The sequence below is a fragment of the Montipora foliosa genome, chromosome 1 (genome assembly GCF_036669935.1).
Source record: "Montipora foliosa isolate CH-2021 chromosome 1, ASM3666993v2, whole genome shotgun sequence".
Taxonomy (NCBI): Eukaryota; Metazoa; Cnidaria; class Anthozoa; order Scleractinia; family Acroporidae; genus Montipora; species Montipora foliosa.
The window spans coordinates 11,009,436-11,015,673 of record NC_090869.1 but is presented as its reverse complement, the minus strand read 5'-3'; the positions used below and the strand labels follow the sequence as shown (position 1 = coordinate 11,015,673).

At 38.0% G+C, this 6,238-nt stretch overlaps 1 pseudogene; it reads left to right on the top strand.

Moving 5' to 3' along the window:
• The window catches only part of LOC138009652 (probable serine/threonine-protein kinase drkD), a 20,716-nt pseudogene extending 14,973 nt beyond the window's left edge, over positions 1 to 5,743 (top strand).
• Positions 5,744 to 6,238: the final 495 nt, after the last annotated feature.

The window sequence follows — 6,238 nt, the reverse complement described above, 5'->3', positions numbered from 1 at the left end:
TTACCTTAGTTGTCATTTATAGTCAAAATTAAAGGAAGATACCTGTTTCGGTTATTTTTAAATTAATGCATCAACCACTACCCTGCAAGCAAAGTTTTTTTTTTTATCTTGTCGCTTTTTGCACAATTGGTCTCTCTAGAAACATGCCATTTTGGTTTCTCGAATGACAATTTTAAGTGAACTAAACTGGAAATATTATGACGCAATTTTGACTCGTTGGTGTACAAACAAAGAATGTAAGTAAAGCCGTTCCTGTACAGATAATTGACTACACATTCATGTAACTTGCGATTTTATTAGAATCTTCTCCTGTTGATATATATACGTCTTTTTTGTTTGATCCAGGAAACCAATGTACACTTTCATCGCCATTTGAAAGAGCCAGTTAACCTATTTCTCGGCTTTTCTTTCGTTGTTTGGTTTTCAAAACAACGTTACAGGGAAGCAGCAAAGATCGTTCGACCGCACGGCCACAGAACTCGCCAACGGAATCACGAATTTCGCTCTTCATAAAAATTTTCCAGAGATTCAAACCAGATTTTGGACACGTTATGATATGTTTGAGATGGTATATCAACATTTATACAAACAAAATCAAGGTGCGCCGTCATTGTAAGAAAAAAGGTGAAAAACTTCTTCGTGCGCTAATGGCGGATCAGTGTTGCGCGAGCTCCGCGCGATCACGAAGGAGTCTTCACTTCCGGCATTTAACAAGCAATCAGATCACGGCTTTGGTCGGCCACGGGAATTTTTGAGAGAGTTTTGGTCAGGCCCAGTTTTAGCGAGCGACAACATAGGAGAACATTATGAGCGAAAATGAACGTGGTAGCAGGTTAACTTGAAGACGAGGATTATTTAGATTTGATTAAGATATCTTATCCAGATTTAAAAAAAAAAAAAGCTCTTTGCACAGGGTGAACAGATACTTTGGGAACTAGTGAAACTGGAAATGAAAATTTTGACCATCTCTTTCTCTAAAAGGAAAGACAAAATAATAGGACGTGTGAACTTTTTATATACAAGGCTCGACAATACAATTTGCGTTAGTGTTTCTTTCAGATTTCAGTCTAGCCGTTATGTCATTGACCTCTTTCTATAACTTATTATCATTATCTCCATCACTATCATTATTACTCGTTACTATCAAGTTTTTACAACATCCCTGTTTACTCGCACAGGAAAGGAAAAGGCACATTTGGAGAGACAACTAGAGGTTTTGCAGCAGCAGTTAAGGGAAAAGGAGGAATGCTTAGCGAACTCGGAAAGACAGTTAAGGGAGATGGCACAGAGTTTTGAAGAACAAATCAGAGAAAAAGAAGAAGAAAAAACAAACCTTGAAACGCAGTTGGGGATGAAAAACCAAGCGTTAAGTGAGCTAGAGAGAAGCCTTTCAGCAGCTCAGCAAATGATTATTGAACTGCGTTGTCAGGAATCTTGTGATTGGGTCATTTCCCGTGGTGAAATCCAGGTAAAGGATAAATGCTTAGGCAAGGGAGCCTGGGGAAGTGTCAACGAAGCAACATATTGTGGCTGCAAAGTAGCTGTGAAACAAATCCATGAACTGATTCTCTCAGATCACAACAGACTTTTGTTTGAGAGAGAAATGAACATTGCTTCAAGATGCCGCCATCCTTGCTTGTTGCAGTTTATTGGATGCAACAAATGACGAAGGAAGTCCTTTGTTCGTCACTGAGCTCATGGAATTGAGCTTGCGAGCTTTGCTAGGGCAACGCCAACTCTCGGAAACAGAAATATCTGTTATTTCTTTGGATGTATCTCGAGCACTGAACTATCTTCACCACATGAAGCCTTCTCCCATCGTTCACAGGGATGTCAGTAGTGCAAATGTGTTGCTATGGCGACAGGGTGAACAGTGGAGAGGTAAAGTGTCAGATTATGGCACTGCTAAATTTGTTCAACAGACCATGACAGTAGCCCCTGGTGCTTTGATTTACAGTGCGCCAGAAGTACTTTCTTCAAATCAAACATCCAAGGTTAGTTTTTTTTATTGATAAATAGACATATCTTTGTATGTCATTGCAGTTCCTGACCTTTTCATTATTGTGAATAAACAATACGTATAATGAGGTTGCTTTTTGCAAACGAAAATCGGGTGATAATAACATTAAAGGTCTTCAGTTCTTGAAACCGAAACCAGTTTAATGAAGTGAAACTGAGGGATCATTCTGAGAGGAACTCAACAGAGCTTGGACAGAGCTTGCGAACATCTCCTTGTACTGTGATTGTTAGGAGATATACATTAGTATTTATTTATAGGAAATTCAAATGAAATGAAATTAAGGCAAAAGACTTTAAATTATGGAAGTTTTAGGGTAAAAGACTGAAACTTTCATGGAACATTTTTATCAAAAAATGCCAAATTTGTTGATTTTTTTACATCTGAGTGGCTGGGTTTCTTGTGAAAACTAATTTTCATAAGAAAAATTTCGCACTTACACTCGCTTTAAAGAGGAGGCAGACATGAACTCCGAAATAGTCTATTTAATTCTCAAGATGCTAACAATACGATACGATAACCTCATTTAGAAAGGGAGACGCAGTTAAACTTTCACAGTTTACAAATTAACGACCTTCTAGCAATGCCACGGAGGATTGACCACATCTGACTGGGGACTCAATGCCCTACTCTTTGCGCCAAGTGTGTGGGTTCTTTTACGTCCCACAGGGTTATGAACACTGAAGGAATGTGAAATGGGGCCTACAGTTTATCGTCCTTATCTGAGAAGACTAGAGAGTCTAACCATTTGCAGATTTCATTACAAAGGCAACGCTTTCTCCTCAGTTATTTAAAGACCCTGAGTGCTGGTCTGGCCGGAGTTTTATTTCATTCCCAACCTCTCGCACAGTAGTCAAATGCTCAGCCAACTGGGCTAACCGGTCGCCGTTAAGCACAATTCTTGTACAATAATCATAACCCGACTCACTGCTTATATTGTAAGAGACATTACTGTTGCTTTTCTCAGGTTGATGTGTATAGCTTTGGTGTTCTTCTGTGTGAAATCTGCATTCGGGAAATGCCAGATCCCAAAAGACGCGAAGAACAAGTTCTTCTTGTAAGAAACCGACTCTTCCGGAATCTGGTGCGGCAATGCCTTCAGGCTGATCCTGCCATGAGACCAGACATGGCACAGATTATCCAGGAATTGGAACAATGTGATGGAACTGATCGGCTGATGTAACACCTAAAATCTCGTAAGATGTCAATTTGCCTAGATATTCCCTAACTTGAAGAGAGGTATAGCAACAACGAATAGAAAAAATTAGAAATACAATATCATTTAACAATTATTCCATTGTGTCCCGGGAAATTTCGTTTCCCGCACAAATTTGACAGCTTGGCAACACTTGACGCAGTCAGTTTCCATATTATGTTATACGGAGTCATATAGTATGTGAGCTGATTAACAAGATTGAGTGAATCAGTCAGAAAGGTATAATCAGTATCGCACTATCCGAGGTCGAAAAGTTAAGTAGATATGGAATAGGATAACATTAGAATGCAATAGAATTGATTTTATTAGAAATACAGTTTTCGCAAGGGAAACGAAAGTCATAAGAAAAGTGATATAATACGATTAATGAACGAGTAATTTTTATATTAGATAATGTTGTGGTAATGAACTTGGTACAAATAATTGGGCAAGAAAGGGCATAGAGAGGGGAAAAATCCTAGAGTAAAGAAATGAGCTAAGGGATTAGAAGTGGAAATCTCACAAAGTTGAAATTTCCCCGTCCCAGTTTTAAGATTAATATTAAATCATTAAGTAAACGTTCAAACATGCGCAACCTTTTAAATCATAAATAAAAATCTGTGTTTAACGTGCTAAATTGCGCGCTGCACTGAGATTTAGAACTAGGATAGACCTACAATGAGAGTGGGATCGAAAAGAATGTAATGGAAGGTAAAATGCGGTTGCGACCTATTTCACTTTAATAATCGTTTTTGTACGCGCCTTACAAGCGTTGCACAAATGTGCAAAATTGAGAAGAATTTCTTGTGTAAATTTAATGGGAGCAATTCTCCAAAACATTTAAATAGGTCGTGATTTCTAACGGCGGTAGGGATAAATAAGGTAATCTTTATTTTCACACGGCTAAATTTTAGTACGCAGTAATCGAACATTTAGTTTATTCCTAGAGTCCCTTAAACAGTTTGTGGACAACTCGTGTGGAGATTTGCAAATCATCGTAGGTCTTTGAATCACGGTGCTGCTGGCGAGCCGAAGTTCGAATAAGTAACCCGCATTCGCGTCATAGTTTGAAAAAGTCAAAACACGGGCTGCTCCATTTTGTAACTTTTGTGACTTATTCTGCAAAGTTATCCCATAGTTTCCCCAAACAGTATAATTGCAATAATCAAAGAGTTTTTGTGTCAGGAATCGGTATATTTGATATCAGGTTGCTTGAGGAACAAGGTGCCTTACTCGTTGTATGGCCTCAATTAATGACAGAAGCGACTTTCTTAGCTAGTTTCTCGATATGGCTACTCCAATCAACTTTGTCATCTATAATCACCCCAAATGATTTTGTGATAGTAACTTGACTAACTTGAACATCATTGATTGCAAGTGTCGGAGAATCTGTAAGAGTACGTACTATCAGAATTTTCAACATTTCAATTAGTATTTAGATGTTAAAAGATGTACCAATAGTAATTGGTAACAATGTTTTTAAGTGATAAAAATTCAGTTTTTAATATCATTATCAGGCTAAGACTGAGTGTTGTTATAGTCTTGCTAAGCGTTATAGAATAGGATATTTTTAAAATTAGAAACCGAACTCGGTCTCAGTTTTATAAAAATGAATTAGACTTTGTCTCTCCAAAGTGTTGCATACGCATTGTTTCCAGTTTCCCTTGGGACTTACAAGATAAAAACAGTGCTTATGCAAAGAGTATTATGGTATTTTTGATAGTGTGTAATTCCTTTCTGCGAGCCGTAACCTCCCAAAGAAATTGTTCACGAATGACAACAGATGACGTTACGATATACATCGCTATTGTGGACATTTTGTTGTTTTCAATTACGTACTATTTATTTCCTAGATGTTGACTCGCTATCGAAACAAAGGGTTCTTTTGTTTCGGTAAATAGCAAGTTTAATTAAACAAAGGAAATGTTTGTAAACAGTGAGTATCGCAATAAGAAATTAGTTGGAGGAGATTGATGGTTTTTCACTATCAAACGTGTTACCTCAGTTGCTTTTATATATATCTTTTTAACATAATCATTTTTTAACGTATATTTTTTTATATTTCTGTATTTTTGACGTAGAATCGAAAACTTCGATGGCGAACTCCCATGCAACATCCTAAAAAGGAAGGTGTTCAGCGTTCAAAAAAGTAGAGGCGTAATAAATTCATACAGGGGCTCATAACAAATGGTCCCCCCGCTTTCTTTAATCCACGAAGGTAACATGTCGTAGTTCATTTTTCCACTAGTACTGTAACGACCTCAATCCTTTATTACTTCCGCTTGGCTTAACGCGACTGTGTAACCTGAGAGTTCGCAGAAGTTTCATGGTGTTCCAGTATTGCTGAAACAAGAGATTGTGACCTGTGTTTATCTCTGACACTTCTTTGTAAGATGGAGGGAGAAAGTCGCTTTTCGGGTTTTCGAGTGTGTCTTTAGTTTGGTGTATTAAATTTTCCTCTTACTAAGTTGTTATTGCTTTGGAGTTTGATATAACCGCTGTTATTAACACAAATAAAAGCTCGCTGAAACGGGAAATGTTGATTGTGTTCTTTGAGGGATTTCACTGAGTTTACGTGAACCTGCTGTTTGTAACAGAATGAATATTAAGCCCTGGCTAAACGAGAGCGAGAGTTTCAACTCTCGTCAACTCTCATTAACTCTCGCTCTTGTTTGGCCAGGACTTTAGGGACCTTTGTCGTGGGAAGCTTTGCGGCTAGGCATTTCTCAGATTGACAGGGTTTCAGGGTTTTTCGTCAAGTCAAAGTGCTTCACTTTTCGCCCCTAAAAATAAGAACAGTTTATTAATTCTAGTTCCAAAACTCCATCTTGCACATTGCAGGCGGGTATAAAAACCTATTTCTTCCCTTTAAACGTGAGGCTGTTCAATTTTTAATGGTAAAAAAAACTTGCTGTTAAAGGGTTACCGCTGGCTTCAAACGTTTGCAGAGACCTTGGTCACGTGACATCCTCAGGTTGGCATGCATCAACTTGTCTAGTTTCTCTATATTTTCCGATAAGGGCAAG